We start from the raw sequence: 17,287 nt of genomic DNA, 5'->3' as shown, positions 1-17,287 counted from the left end.
TAGGCCCTCCTGCCGGGAAGATGGAACACCGGCATCGGGTGAAATAGTTCTCAGCGGCATGGAAATGTCTGGAGCGGCCGCTTCCTCCCCGGAGACCGCGGCACCCAAAGTCCTCAGGCCGCACTGATTGGAGCTCCGACAGGTGATCTCGGATCCCAGGCTCCGCGGTGTTTTAAATCCAGCGCCGCCCACAGCCACAGCTCCGCGATGGTGGGAGTCGGCGGTCACAGCACTCCGGAGCTTACCGCACAGCGACCTGGGTAGGGCATCGCCCGCTCAGCGATGGTGTCCCAGCGCTGTGCCGCCGTCGAAGCTGTAGTCCCAGCCGAACCCGGCAGGAAACGCCGCTCCAGTCCCGACGGTGGGCCGCACGGAGAGGCTGAAGATGCGATTCGGAGGAAAACTGCAGAAATTAAGTTTCCCCCTTCCCCTCCCCCCACCCACCACATAAAAGAAGACCTACAACAAACATTTTGGTTTAACAGGACTAAAAATAAAAATAAAAAAGGGTGAAAGGACGGACTGCAGGCATTGGAAAGTGAAAGGGAGAAAGCAAATTTTGTGGAGCAATAAAGTCCCTGTCCCACTGTACGAGTTCATTCAAGTGCTCTCCCGAGTTTAAAAAAAAATCTAACTCATGGTAAGCATGTAGAATGAACGTAGCGGGTCCGTCGGTGCTCGGGGACGTCTCTTAGCGGCTCGTAACACTAATGGCAGGTACTCGGGAAGACTTGCTAATGACAGGTAAGCTCAGGAAGACTCATGAAGATTTTTCAACATGTTAAAAAATGTCCACGAGAGCCCCAAGTACTTACGAGCAGCCGTTACCATAAATCTCCGAGTTCGAATCAGGGCAAACTCGGGGAGAACTCTTGAATGAACTCGTATAGTGGGACAGGGCTTTAACCCTCATTTCCCCAGGCACATCTGCATTGCGATAAGAGAGACAAAACAAATCAAAATATAAGCTATTCTCTCATTGTACAATAAATACTCCGAACATATTTAATAATTCACGAAATGGGAGGATGAGAAACAAAGTTTTTTACTATGCAATGGTGCACATGATAATAATAAACTTAAACATAAACTTGATGTTGGATGTTCAGTCCCTTGTACCTGCTCTGCCTTTACTTTTAGACTTCTGAGGTACAGCTCGGAAACCAAGTTCGTGCCGACCAGTGATCACTCCTTACACTAAAGTTGCTGCTTTACAATGCCAGTGACCTGGGTTTGACAATGTCTACAGGTGCTGTCTGGATGGAGTTTGTACGTTGTCACTTTGACCACGTGAGTTTTCTACATGTGCTCCAGTTTTCTCCCACATCCCAAAGATGTGCAGGTTTGTAGGTTAATTGGCTTCTGCAAATTGTCTCCAGTTTGTAGGGTGGTGCTCATGTATGGTTGATTGTTGGTTAGTGCAGACTCAGTGGGCTAAAGGGCCTGTTTTGATGCTGTATCTCTAAACTAAACTAAACTTCTGCAAGATCCCTTCACCAATGGTGGAAATGTTGGAAATTCAGAATTTTCCCTGCCATTTCAATGATTTGTTTATAAATATACTCGACCAAGTGGGACCCGTTGGGTCCCAGGATCAAACGGGAGGGCTGGTCCACGAAACTGAATATTCCACCTCTCCACCAATTCCAATATTGGTGGCCAGTGGGTTGGTGGGAGGGGGGGGGTGCTTTCTGGAGCGCTAATATGGGTGTTGTGGGCTGAAGGGACTGGTTTCCAGAGGGCTAGTATGGACATTGTGGGCCGAATGGATTCTTGGGCTGGCTGCTCTGTCACTCAAGCCTGTTGTGCTGGCAGCTCACTCACTCACGGCTGGTGGACAGGGTGCAAGGCCACCAAATTCAAGTGCAGTTTCATACCTCTTCAAGCAGGGTGCAAGGCCACCAAATTCAAGTGCAGTTTCATACCACTTCAAGCAGAGTGCAAGGCCACCAAATTCAAGTGCAGTTTCATACCATTTCAAGCAGGGTGCAAGGCCAATAAAGACAGCGAGTCGTGACCTTTCCAACCCCATCTTGCAGAGACTGAGCCACGCCCACACTTCCTGGTTTTATAGTCCCTCCTCCCCCTCAGCACCAGAAGGGGCGTGGCCTTCACGGTGTGATTGACAGGAGAGGGAATCTCAACATTTTTAAAACACTAATAACTCTTTTATTTTTCATCGATGGGAAAAATCATCGGCACCTGATGAGCGGACAGGGACTGAGAAAGATGGCCAAAAATCACAGCCATAGGTGGTAGCGTTTTTTCTAAACTCAATATAAAATGCAAACAGGAAGTGGTCAAGATTAGACTTTTAATTATATAGAAGGCAAGGCAATTTTAATTAGGCAAGGCAACTTTAATTTGGCACGGCAACTTTATTTATCTATTTATTTACTTATTTAATTCTTTATTTCGAACAGAATAAAATAATAAAAACCAAGTGTGGAACAGCATACAAAAAAACAAAACAAGAATATTTATAAAGTGTCATAAACAATATCTATATATAAATGAAATCGTATGTGTCCGAAAAGGAGCAGGAAGAAGCCAAAGCATATTAATTCCCACCCCTTATTCAACTGCTTATAATTATCTTATACAAGTTTAGCAGCTATATGTACACCATATGTACACCACCAGCACACTAATCAAATATTTACAAAGCCATACAAAAAAAAAGATAAGAAAAAACCCTCATATACTATACAGTATCTCTTAGTCATATATACAACCCATCACCCTATAATCACCCTTCCCAATACAATCAGTATAACAAATATCCCACTCAATAGTCAAGGCAACTTTAATTAGGCAACATAGCATTAGCATTTCCAAACCAAATGCAACGCAGCTTTAGCATTTCCAAACCAAAGGCAACACAGCTTTAGCATTTCCAAACCAAAGGCAACACAGCTTTAGCAATTCCAAACCAAAGGCAACACAGCTTTAGCATTTCCAAACCAAAGGCAACACAGCTTTAGCATTTCCAAACCAAAGGCAACACAGCTTTAGCATTTCCAAACCAAAGGCAACACAGCTTTAGCATTTCCAAACCAAAGGCAACACAGCTTTAGCAATTCCAAACCAAAGGCAACACAGCTTTAGCATTTCCAAACCAAAGGCAACACAGCTTTATCATTTGCAAACTATATTTTCAAACCACATTAAGGGCACTGACAGACCAGTAAAACCACTCACAGTTTAGGAGACATGTGTTCAGTGTTATTCACAGCTCAGACAGAGAGACGTGACCCTCTCGCTCCCCCATCTTGCAGAGACTGACTGAGGCACTCAACACTTCCGGGTTTTATAGTCCCTTTGGAAGGGGCGTGGCCTTCAGGAGAGAGAATCTCAACATATTTTAGACATTAATAACTCTTTTATTTTTCATCGATGGGAAAAATCCTCTTGTCCTGCGCAGCGGGGGGGGGGGGGGGGGGGGGACTCTGAGTAAGATAGCCAAATATCACAGCCGTAAGTGGCAGCGTTTTTTCTAAAATCAATATACAGAACAACAGGAAGTGGTTAAGATCAGACTTTTAGTAATATAGATGACCATGTTCAAATGTTTTTCAGCATCTTTCGTTTGGTTACTATAAAAAAAAGAAAACTACCACTGGCCAAGAAAGATGCAGACGCAGCAAGTGTGGTTTTGTTGCTATGTTCTATAATATTCTGTGGAGACATGTAATATGCTCTCGAGCATATGGAGAATTTACATTAATTCTGCAGGCAGAATCAAAGGGGGATAATGATTCTGTTTTGGCCTAGTATGTGAGAAGCATAGATACACTTCAGTAAAAAAATTAATTTTGTCAGGTTAGAGAACTAACTGTGGGAATAATGATCACAATAAAATGAACTTCTAGGTAGTGATTGGGATAGATGTGGATAGAACTAGGGAGATCCAGGGGGAACTATTGGCAAATAAGTCACACTGCATCGAATAATATGTAAAAATGAAGATGAACAAAGCTCAGGGTAAATATAATCCAATTAAAATGAAAAAAACATTTGTGAAGTTGTTCTGAGTGCAGGATAAAACTGAAACACAGGGAACAAAAAACATATAACGTGTACATAAAGTACAGCTAGCAGTTCTGCTATAATGCATGCTTTTATAATGCCAATCGGACATAACGTGAAGAATGAATTAGGGATCACTATTTGAATTATGCAGGCCAAATTGATTATAAAATGAATTTTATGCAGAACTAAAGAACCACTTAACAATTACTTTGGAAACCGACAGGCAGAAAAAAAACTGTCTTCGGGGTAGCGAAAAAAAGCAGTTTAGGATGTTTCCATGTAACTTCCTTGCAGTAACCAGATTCCATTGTCTCTTAAGAACATAGTCTGTCAGTTTCATTGCGGGTGGCCATGGAAATTGACATGATTAAAAACTTCAATTAACAGCTGTGCAATGATACTCTATTATACAAAGTGACATAGAACCTATAGTATTTTTAGCCTGCAGTAACAAAAATAAACTTGTAGCTATTAAGGTCTTTATATTTAAAAATTCTGTGGGAAAAATAACTTTGTTACTGTGAGTCTGAAGTTCTCTAGCTCCTAACCCCCTTTTCCCCCATTGACACAATTGTTTTATAATGTGATTTTTTAATAACATGAGTTTTCCTGGGGATGCATTATAAACCATATAAACCATATAACAATTACAGCACGGAAACAGGCCATCTCGACCCTTCTATGACCATTATAGCAGAACTCCCTGTATAGAGGTGAGGATAATAAAAAGGCACATCAAAAAATTAGGAATGATATTGTATATTCACATAGAGACTGGAGAAGAAAGATCAGATGGAAGTGTCGTGGATGATAAAATAAGTTGGTAAAAAACATTATAAGAAATAAGGGGAATGAAGGGAGAAAGTATCAAAAGAATACTCAGTGTAATCTCCAGGGTGTTAATACTGAAAATAAGAGTATATTAAATATTATTCACTGAAAGTGTCAATTGAGGAAATAACAATAGTAAAAGTTAAATATTATTGCAATTGTTAACGTAGAAAGAAAGCTTAAGGGCTTGGCCCACTGTACGAGGTAATTCAAGAGCTCTCCCGAGTTTAAAAATAATCAAACTCGTGGTAAGCATGTAGAATGTACGTAGCGGGTACGTCGGATCTTAGGACGTCCCTTAGCGGCTCATAACGCTAACGGCATGTACTCGGGAAACGCGGTAAGCTCGTGAAGACTTGTGAAGATTTTTCAATGTTGAAAAATGTACACAAGACCCCCGAGTACCTACGAGCGGCTATTACCGTAATTCTCCGAGTTCGAATCAGGGAAAAGTCGGGAGAATTAGCTCGTACAGTGGGTCAGGCCCTTTAAGGCAGACTGTCTGAGATTAAAGAGGATTAGACTACATGATAGAGACAAACTGCTGGAATAACAGCGGGACAGGCAGCATCTCTAGAGGAAGCTTCGTCAAAATTCAGATAACAAAACATTTTAAAATGGAAAATACAATTAAATGTATTCAACATAGATTTCCAATTTGAAGTTTAATTTAAATTAACCTTTTTACGTTATTTAAAGTGAATAAATAGATGTGTAAACAAGAGCTATGCACTTGGTGTGGAATCATGGACTGGTGAAGGTTTTGGGGGAGAAGAACAAAGATCAGGGGAAGTTGGTGCCAACCAAGTATCAATCTAGTTTTAGATAAGGCTCCAAAGTAGTAAAGAGCATAGGCGTTACGTGGGAGGAGACACAAGCAACTACAGATGCTGAAACACAAAATGTTGGAGGAAGTCATTGGGTCGCCCTCACAATGGCAGCATCTGAGTATAGAATGGAGGGGTAACATTTCAGGTCAGAACCCTCCTTCCGACTTAGGAATTAAGGGGAGATTCTTGGACTGGTAAAATGAGGGAAGTTGTGTTGTGCATGAATTGGTGCTGGGAAAATTGTTATACAGGAATGATTTAAAAAGTATGAGGTAGGCAACCAAAAGTTGAAGATGTTGCCAAGTTATAGTAATGCCCCTGTCCCACTTAGGAAACCTGAACAGAAACCTCTGGAGACTTTGCGCCCAAGGTTTCCGTGCGGTTCCAGGAAGTTGCAGGTAGTTGCCGGAGGTTGCAGGTAGTGGAAGCAGGTAGGGAGACTAACAAATACCTCCGGGAACCGCACGGAAACCTTGGGTGGGGCGCAAAGTCTCCAGAGGTTTCCGTTCAGGTTTCCTAAGTAGGACAGGGGCATTATAGTGAAGACTGAGCCGAAATATAGGAAGACAAACATTAGCCTGTATAGTGGTAGTTACAGAGAAAAACAAATTCTGGCCACTCCCTCACGTCACATTTACCATTGGGAAAAAGGTACAAGAGTCTGAAAACAATGACCACCAAGTTCAAGAATAGCTTTTTCCCCAACTATCATCAGGCTCTTGAACAAAACACAACACTAACTGATTAATTATGGACTGTCTTTAATTTCAGTAGGGCAATGTTTTTGAGGTTATTAATTTATTGAATTTTTGTTTATTACTAGACGGCCGGTGGATCCATTGGGTCCCTGTCACATGGAAGTCCCGTTCCCCCAACACAATATTTCACCAACTGCGCATGTGCAGCTGACCGACCCGCACTGCGCAGGCGCGACTTTCGCGTTCAAAGTTGTGCTGCTGACGGCAGAAATTAAGGTAAAGTTAATAAAGTGAAGAGAGGACCCATAGAGGCATTTGTAAAATGGAACAAAACTTACCCGTGGAGCCGTTGGGTCCCCGTTGTGAGGGCAGACAAGTACAGGCGAAAGGGAGCAGAAATGGCGATCTGAAAATCTGAATAGGCCCCAACTGCGCAGGCATGGCTGAAGTGTTCCCATTGTGACACCAGAGATCCCCTTTGTGTTGCGCACGAGAACCCTCCCCCAACTGCGCAGGCACGGGCAGCAAGTGGGGGTGCGGTTTTAAGGTAATTTAAGTTTTAAATGTCAATAACATGAAATATAACATCATTCTGAATGAAACTTGGCTAATTCACACCCTAGGACAATGGTGAGTAAGGTGGGCCAAAAATTCTAGTGCTATTGTGTACCATTTTTGCAGAGTTTCGGGAACACACATAGGTACAAACAAACAAACAAACCAGATGAGAGTTTTATTTATATACACTATACCAAGTGGGAACCATTGGGCCCCATTCCCCCAACACAATATTGCACCACTCACCCATTCCCCCAACGCAACCCGTTTCCACCACTCACCCGTTCCCCCAACGCAACCCGTTTCCACCACTCACCCATTCTCCCAACGCAACCCGTTCCCCAACGCAATATTCCACCACTCAACCATTGCCCTCGACTGCTGCAGACCCGGCTCATTACCCCTCATCCCCAACAACCCTCACCCCCCCTTTTCTCTGCCCTCCTCCTCTCCTCCTCCACTCACCTTCTCGCCTCTCCCTCCCTAATTTTCCCATATTCTCCCTCCTCCTCCCTCCCTCCCTCCCCCCTCCCTCCCTCTCTCCCTGTCTCCCTCCCCTCCCTCCCTCCTCCCTCCCTCCCTCCTCACCTCTCCCCTATCTCACTCCCCCAGTGAACACAATGTTTAAATAACATTTCTCCACCTCCCCATCCCCACTCCCTCCCTCACCTCTCCCTCCATCTCCTTTCCCCCACCCTCAGTCGGTGCTCCCCGGAGACAATCAATCGACCCCATGTTGCGGGCGGCATCGGCTCTCCCCAGAGCCAATCAATGGATTCCAAGTTGGGAGTGGCGTTGGCGCTCCCCGGAGCCAATTAATTGTCCCCACGTGGGTGGGGGGGAGAGGGGGGGGGGGGGGGCAGTGGCACTCACATCCCTCTCATCCCACCCCTCACCCCCACAATGACAATCTCGATTTTTTTAGTAAATGAAACCTCCCTCCCAAGAATTTGATTCAAATGGAATTTTTAAAAGAATCTCACTCCCTCCCTCCATCCCTCCATAACTCCTCTCTCCTCTCTACCCCCATTGAGGTGACAGCTGCAGATCCAATTGTGATGTAATTGTGGGCTGGAACACTGCTCACGAGCAGTTTATGTAAATGAGATCCCATTGTGATGTCATTGTCGGGTGGAGCACTGCTGACAAAATTGTTGTGCTATCCTCTACCGTTTTGGTGTAATTCAGGGCATGAATCATATGCACAGACTCATTAAAAAATAAGATGAGAGTTTTTGTAATATACTTGACCAAGTGGGACCCATTGGGTCCCGTCCCCTCAACCCGCGGGGGGGGGGGGGACGGCCTGCTGCATCACACACATACTAATCACCCCCCCCCACACACACATACACTAACAACCCCCTTAGTTTTATATTAATATTATTTATTCGCTCCTTTTACCCCATCCCCACCCTATCCACACACGCATAGCCCCCAACTCGCAGGCATGGCTAGAGAGGGAGAGGGACGGGGTAGGGAGAGAGGGCAGAGATGGCAGAGGGCAGAGACAGAGAGAGCAGAGGGCAGAGACAGAGAGGGCAGAGAGGGAGGATCCGAGGATCCGACCGAGGAACCGATCGAGTACCAGAACCGAGAACCGGAATCGAGCCGAGGGCCGGACCCGAGCTGAGGACCAGACCCAAGCCAAGGACCGGGCCCGAGCCGAGATGAGGACCGGACCCGAGCCAAGCCGAGGACCGGACCCGAGCCAACCCAAGGTGTGTGCAGGCAAGCGGGCGAGCATCGACCAAAGGACCGCGAGTTGGGCCGCCACAGTCTTCAGCTTTGATCTTTGGTCTTCAGTCGACGGCCCGGCTTCATCTCCGGCTGCACCTTTTGAATAACGGGAGGGAGGGGTGGGGTGGGTGACGTCACTCATGGACGAACGGCACGCAGAGCCATTGTGATGTCATCAGTGAAAGATAGTCATTTTTAAATTCAAAGTTTTGTCAGATTTTTGAACATTCTCTGTAATAACTCGAGAACATTTCAGATAAGGCGATTTTGGACTTAAAAATTTACCATTACCGCATCGTTTTTCTCGAAGATGTGATTATACACAAACACACACACAAATAAATACACCGAAGATAAAACTTTTAAGTTATATGATAGTTATATGATAGTTATATATATATAAATATATATATGGGTATACTGATGTGATGTCAAAGGACGAGAAGCCGAAGCAAAGAAGTGGAAGCCAAAGAACCGAACGGAAACAAAGACGAAATGCCAAATAACCGAAAGCGTACAAAGCCGAAACGCCAACTAACCGAAGGGTGGGACGCCTAAAAGCAAACTGACCAAAAGGGTGGTAGGGCCCAAAATCACTAAACCGAAGGCCGCTCTGCCGAAACGCCGACTCAACACCGAAAGGCTGCGCCGCCTACAAGCCACTCACCGAATTGCCGCTCTGCCGAAAATTCAATAACGGACATGACGTCGACGGGAGGGGGGGGGGGGGGTATCGATTAGTCCAGACCCCCGCGTCCATCACATCACTGGCCATGGAGATGGGAGGGTGGGGGTCATTTTCCATTGGTGACTGGGCACTCTGAACCCGAGCACCAACTGTTAGTGGCCAAAGGAGCGCATCCCTCGGGCCAGCCCTCACTCTCCCATGGCCACGGCCGCCCGCCACCTCGTCTACTCCATGCGGCTGCTCTGTGATGGGTCGTTTGTCGGCAGCGCTGGGTGGAGCAGAAGTGTGGGACAGGCTGGTCCCTCCGCCCACCCAGAGTCACTGACCGCGATGCACCGCCATCACCCCCCGACACCCACACTAAGTGATTCACCCCCCACCCCGGCCGTGGGGACAGATGGCTCGGGGCATTGGCAGTCATAGTAAATCGCTTTTAATGGGGGGGGGGGTGACACAAATTCCCTGGCGGGCCGATGACAAGTGTGCAAGACAACGAACAATTTTATCTCCACACCACCCCCCCCTCCCCCCTCCCCCCCCTTGACAACAAGAAGCACATTTTATTTATTGTTTAAATACAGTAATACCGTCTGGTTGCCTGCGTAACACACACAAGCTCCCACGCTCAAAACACCAGATAATCTTTAATCTGTGATCTGCTTTAACCAAAGATGGACACAAAAAGCGTAATGGAGTAACTCAGCGAAACTCTGGAGAGAAGGAATGGGTGGAGTTTCGGGTCGAGACCATTCTTCAGATCTGAATGGTCTCAGCCGATGAAATGAGACAACTCACAGCTCACACCAAATATGGACACAAAATGCTGGAGTGACTCAGTGGGACAGGCAGTATCTCTGGAGAGAAGGAATGGGTAGCATTTCTGGTCGAGACCCTTCAGACTCTGTCTTCAGGTCTGAAGAATGGTCTCAACCCAAAACGTCATCCATTCCTTCTCTCCAGAGATGCGCCTGTTCCATTGAGTTACTCCATGCTTTTTGTGTCCATCTTCGGTAAACAGATTACAGATTATCTGGTGGTTGAGCGCGGGAGCTTTTGTGCATTACGCAGGCAACCAGAGATATTATGTGTTTAAACAATAAATAAAATGCGCTTTTTGTGTGCGGAGGGGGGTGGGGGGGGGTGGGGGGGGAGTTGGAGGAGATAAAACGGTTCGTTGTCAGCTAGGTCACGGAAAATTGTTCAGCATGTTGAAAATGTTTCCGCGAGTAAAATTTGGTCGGCATGGTTCTTTTCAACTCGTAGTGCAGTGGAGTGGGGTCGCTATTTAGTTACAGGCAGTCGAGGGCAGCCGTAGTCAATCTCCTTCGCTGACCGGGCATTTTGATTGGCTCATTGGTGTTTTCAGGACCAAGGAAAACCGACCAGTAGATAAAATGCCAGCTAAACTTTATTATACTTCTTCAAAGTGTCTCCACTCCTTCTCCCCCTCTTCTCCCCCCCTATCCCCCCTTCTCTCCCCTTCTCTCCCATTCTCTCCCCTTCTCTCCCCCCCCCCTCTCTCCGAGCTCTCTAATGGACTTACCGTACACTGTGCAGCCGTATTTTACCTTCCTCTTCATCGCGGGACTGAAATCCAGACAGTGCTCCCCCGCTTTCCCTGACCCCCGCCGTGTCTGTGTGTGTGCGCGTATGTGTGTGTGTGTGTGTGTGTGTATGTGTGTGTGTGTTTAGATGTGTATGTGTGGGTGTGTGTGTGTGGGTGTGTGTTTGCGTGTTTGTGTGCGTGTGGGTGTGGGGTTGTGGGTGGGGGTGTGTGTGGGTGTGTGGGTGTGTGGGTGTGTGGGTGTGTCAATCCAGCTCGCGGTTTCAACACTTACGGTCGATCCAGCTCGAGGTTTTCCAGGCGAGTGCCCTCAAGCTTGAAGGTCGAGGACACTTTTCTTAACTCACGGATTAGATCGCCGCCGTGGGACAGCCCCTTTACATTCTCAAATTCCTCCATGTAATGAAGCTTTATGCCTTATGCCATTCGAATAAATCTCTTCTGTAATCTTATTAATGTGATGTGCAGCACCTTGAAATGTTCATAATTCTTTAGCTGCGACCTTAGCAGTGTACTTTCATACTGTATTCCTTTTAACAAAAGTAAGACACGGAAGGACTCTCTTAACTTGTCCTACCAACCTCCAAGATTTGTATATACATATGATCCCATTCTTGAATCTTAAACCCTTGAACCACTTTTCAAATTATTTTATTTACATTATAAAACCTCACGACATTATACCAGTTTCTAAAGTCTATCCAAATAGACCATCCAGATGGATCAATCTATCCAGATTGACTTTCTCCAGGTCAAGTGATTTTTTTAAATTTGGGAACCATTAGATGTATGTTCCTCTTCTTTACCTATTATGCTTAATATAACTGAACCGGTGTCCTCTCATTTGCTGCTTTATTTGTAATATTCGCTATAGTGGCAAATCAAGTATTCTATAGTGCCTCAGCCATGACTCCTGGCTCCACCAGAATATTTTAATCCCTAATCAGTCACATTCTTCTATTGAATACCGTTGTAATATTTATGCATTTCTAAATGACCTTTGGGAAACCTTTTATGTTAGCTACTCAGTTATTCTCATCCTCTTCCTTTGCTTCTCTTATTCTCTTTTTCAGATCTCCTTTGTACTATTTTTTTGTCAGCTTTGTTCTCTATTTTGACTCCTACATTTTTCATATTCTTTCTTTAAACTTGATATCCTCAGTCAGACATGGAACCTCCTTATGTAACATATTTATTCCTCCCATTTTATCATGTGAATGTTTCAACTGTCACCACCATCTCTTGTTCTCAGATACTCTTGTTTATCAATTTTGATTTCAATGAACCAACTGGAATTGCCTTTCAATTCACTGTAGTATCTTCAACCAGTTCTGTGCTTTTATATTTGATAAATCCTTTGTTTTTTTCCCCTGTTGCTATTCATTCTGGTGATATGATCATTGTTTCCTTTGAAAGACGCTTTGCTTATTCTTTATCATTCCCCAGTTTAAATCAAATAATGCTACCTTCCCTTGATTAGCTGGATGCATTTTTTTGAAGATCGGAAAGTTCAGATGCTGAAAATCTGAAATAAAAGCAGAAAGTATTGAAAAAACTCAGCAGGTCAGTCAGCATCTGGAAAGAGAAATGGTCAATGTTTCAGATCCAGGATTCTTTATCACAATTGGGAAACAGAGAAAGTTAGGGTAATTTTCAGTAAGAGAAGATAAGGGAGGGATAGGTGAAATATCTTCGATTGGGAATATAGAATTTATTTGATTGTGTGAGATGAATTTCTCACTTTTTTCCCCTTTATGCAGTTAATATTTTACTTCATTTTGTTACTTGGCCCTCATTATAACTACTCTATACCTTTGTATATTTATCTATTTATCTATTTATTTATTTATTTTTTATTAGAAGCAGTGTACAAAGGTATAAACCGCGGCATATGACATAATACATTTATTGTACAGCATCAATTTTAATTTTTAGCTAAGATGAAATAGAAAAAGAGAGAAAAAGCAAGAAAGAGAGAAAATGAAAGAGAAAGTGAATGTAAGAATAGAACCCCTAGACTACCAAATTAGTGTAGTCGAAGAGTGAGTAAGTTAAAAAAAAGAGAAAAACACTAAAGAAATAAAAGACAAAAACAGGAAAGAAAAACAAAGTGATGCTATACTGCTTCATATTCTCTCCCACCCATCACCCAACCCATTAATCGGTTTAGTTCCGAAGTTGTGTTGCACCATACTATCCTTGTAATGAATCAATGAATGGAATCCATGTCTTCGAAAATTGCTCTGGTTTTCCTGCTAAGACAAGTCTCATATTTTCAAGATGTAGCATCTCAGACATGTTTGTAATCCACATTTTAAGAGTAGGGGCAGATGTCTTTTTCCAAAATTTAAGTATTAGTTTTTTCGCCATTATCAGGCCATAGTTAAGGAAACTTCTTTGAAATATTGAAAGCTCAGAGCAGTCTTCTGTCCCGAAAATAATCAGTTCCATATGGGGGTCCAGTTTTGTTTTTAATGTTTTTGAGAAAATTTCAAAAATTCCTTTCCAAAAGTTATGTAGTTTTATGCAAGAGGCAAAGGAATGTGTTATAGTTGCTTATTGAAGGAGACATTTGTCACAAATAGGAGATACATTTGAAAAAATCTTATTCAGTTTAGTCTTTGAGTAGTAGAGTCTGTGCAGTGTTTTAAATTGGATTAAAGTGCGTCTAACATTAATTGAACAGTTATGTATATATTTTTTTTTTAATTCCCATCTGTCTTTGGAAATTTTTAGGCCTAGTTCCCCTTCCCAGTCTCTTCTAATTGCGTCTGATAATGGAATTTCTATATTTAGAAGGGTATTATACAAGTATGATGTTGAATTGTTTGACTGAGTTTCTATTCATACCTTTGTCTAATATATCTGGCAGCAGAGTTTGGTAATCATGGGTATATGTTTTCAAGTAATCTCGAATTTGAAGATATCTAAAATATTGATTACCTTTCAGATTGTATTTCGAGTGTAATTTTTGAAATTACAGGAGATTTCCCATCTCGTGGAGATCTCCAAGTTTTTTAATTCCTAGTCTTTCCCAATAAGTAAATGTTTTATCTATAATAGATGGCTTAAATGAAGGGTTATTAGCTATTGGTGAAAGAAGAGATACATTTCTTAGTTTAAAAGTTGATTTTTCTTGTCTCCAGATTCGTAAAGTGCTGCGAATAATCGGATTTTATCATATAGTGTGTTCTTCAACTTTGTTGAAGAGAGAATAATCGCGCCTATATTAAAAGGCGAGCAGTGCTCTCTCTCCATTATTAACCAGTCTACCTGTTGGCATGCGTTATCCAGCCAATAAATTAAATTTTTTATATTCGTTGCCCAATAATAGTTTAAGAAATTGGGGAGAGCCAATCCGCCCATTTCTTTGGGTTTACATAGATGTCGTTTATGAATTCTAGGTGTTATATAATCCCAAATAAAGTTTGTAATCCGAGAATGAAGATTTAAAAAACAAATTTTAGGTAGGTGTATTGGTATTGATTGAAATAAATAGAGAATTTGTGGGAGGAAGATAATTTTTATAGCATTTATTCTGCCTATTAGAAACATCGGGAGTGTCTTCCAGAATTGAATAAGAGCGTTTAATTTAGTAACTAAAGGCAGGAAGTTAGCATTGAATAAAGAAGTATATTTTCTGGTTACCTGAACATCCAGATATTTACATTTTTCTGTAGCAATTCTGAAAGGGAATTTTAAAAGGTGTGTCGGCTCTTGAGGCTTTATTGCCATAATTTCACTTTTGTTCCAGTTTATTCTATATCCTGAAAAGGAACCGAATTCCTCTATAAGTGTTTATCTATAGTTGGATCTATCATGTTTTCTGAATCAAGTTGTCTGATCTGTTCTTCTAGTTGCAATTGTTCCGTCCTATTCTTTTTATTTTGATAAGCCTGATATGAACCTTCAATAAAAGCCTTAAAAGATTCCCATAATAGGGAGGGCGAGATGTCTGGGGTATCATTGGTCTCAAAAAAGAGTTCCATCTGTTGTTTTAAGTATTTACAATAGTCCGGATTATTTAGTATTTAAGGATTAAACCTCCAGAACGATTTTTTATTAAACATTCCTTCTAGTTTTAAGGAGAAGGTTAGCGGAGAATGATCGGAAATGATACTATTATGGTATTTAGGGTTAGTTGTAAAGGGTATAATTTAGTGTCCACTAGGAAGTAGTCAATACATGTATAGGTTTTATGTACTGATGAGTAGAAGGAGTATTCTCTTCCGGCAGGGTTTGCAATCCTCCATACGTCTGTTATATTAGTATTTTTTATATACGTATTTAAAAGTTCACAGGATTTTGATTTTATGTTATGTCTCTTTTGTTGGGCAGATTTATCGAGGTATTGATCCAAAACACAATTGAAGTCTCCCCCGATTATCACATTTTGCTGAGTGGACTCTGAAATTATATTCAAGATTTTGTTAAAAATTGTGGGTTATCAAAGTTAGGAGCATAAATATTTATCATAGTAAGTGGGGTAGAATGTATCTCCCCAGAGACTATGACATACCTCCCCTCTTTGTCTGCAATGGTGTTTTTATGTTTAAATGGTATGCACTTACGGATTATAATTGCAGTACCTCTGGATTTAGAGAGATAGGAGGAGTGATATGTTTGACCGATCCAATTGGCCTTCAGCCTGGTCTGAGCTTGGACTTTAAGATATGTTTCCTGTAAAAATATTATGTCGGCATTGAGTGATTTTAATTGGGCAAGAATCTTACCCCTTTTGATTGGCTCATTGCGCCCCTAATATTCCAGCTACAGAACGTAATTCCTCCAGTTTTCTTTAGAGGGCCTTCTTGCATTGTAACTTACATTAGTTCCTTTATTTCAGATGGTGCAACACAATAACTCAACCTTCTGGGTGTTTCCAGTTTCTGAACTCTGTAGGTATATCCCAAAGAAAGGTGCCCTATAGAGAAGAAGCGAAAAAGGTGCTAAATAACACAAATAATATGAAAAAAACAGTCTTTAGAAATACTGTGTGAAACCACCGAATGGCGGAAGAATTTGGGTAACCTTCCATAGATGTAGATTACATTTAGCTCCGCTCCTTACAAACTAGTATTATGGAAGAGAAAGAACAGGCCAGAACTGGATAATATATTCGCAGTATAAACAACCAAGCGTGTGCTGTAAGTAGTTCATCTAATAGGTTAAACTAAATAGATATTTACTATTTAAATGCTGTATTTAACTTAAAAGAAAAAACAAAAGATTATTAATAATCGTCATATTTAAGTTTGAATCCTCTGGCTGGAAGGGGTTAACTGAGAGTCTTGGACGAACGTCTTGGTTGCCTGCCAGGTTCATCTCAGACTGTCTTTTACTGGCTCCTTACCAGCTTGGATGATTCTCTTTCGGTTTGGCCTGACCGTTTCTGGAAATTTGCCCACGCAGATCAATTAACCATATTTTTAATATATACCAATACAATGAACCTTAACTAGAGATCATAAATCTATAGATTATTCAGTGTTAGCTTTAAAGAGGAATGAATCATTATTCGGTTATAATATTATGTTTTAGGTTAAAATAAATGATTTAGTACAATTATTTATGTGTTAGTGATATAATTGATTGTATAATTTGTTAGTAGGTTATTACGTTCCGCTCCATTTAATTTGTTTTCTATACCGCATAATTCCAGTTTCTTAAATTTTCTTTAGTAAACACACCAGACTTGAGCATTCTATGCTTACGTTCCAATCCATCCCTGATAAGGTGTCTAGACATTAGCACATGCGAGTTAGTCGGCCATCTTATCTACAACTTTTGTATATCTTTTTATGTAAAGGAGCATATTCTCTCAGTCTACCCCTTATAAATATATATAAAAGGTACACATTAAACACGTGGCTTAATCCAGGAGATCAGCAAAGCCATAGCATTTTACTTATCCTTTACTGTCCTTTTTTTAAGTCTTGTGCGTATTTGAATGCTGCTTTTGGATCTGTAAAGACACGCTCCGAGTCATTATATGTGACCCTCAGTTTGGCAGGATATATTATTCCCTTTCTCAGGTTTGAGATTCCTTTAAGAATCAGCTGGGTCTTTGTAAAAAGGGCACGTTTCTTCGCCACCTCTGCCGGGTAATCTCTGAAGAATCTTACACATTCTCCTTCGAACATCATGTTTTTGCCGATTGGCACTTTCTTCAAATGTCTTCAAGAACTGCCATGTCGTTAAGTTTCAGGATAATCTGTCTCGGTGGAGCTCCGACCGCTGTGTGTGCTCTCTGAACTCGATGTGCAGCATCTCTTTGGGTCTTTCAGACAGACTGAATACTTGTTGAAGTAGTTGGCAGTGAAAACCCGCGGGTTTATTCCAGTTT

The sequence above is a fragment of the Amblyraja radiata genome, chromosome 3 (assembly GCF_010909765.2).
Source record: "Amblyraja radiata isolate CabotCenter1 chromosome 3, sAmbRad1.1.pri, whole genome shotgun sequence".
In the NCBI taxonomy this organism is placed as follows: domain Eukaryota; kingdom Metazoa; phylum Chordata; class Chondrichthyes; order Rajiformes; family Rajidae; genus Amblyraja; species Amblyraja radiata.
The sequence above is the reverse complement of the archived record's forward strand: the minus strand, read 5'-3'. Positions refer to the sequence as shown.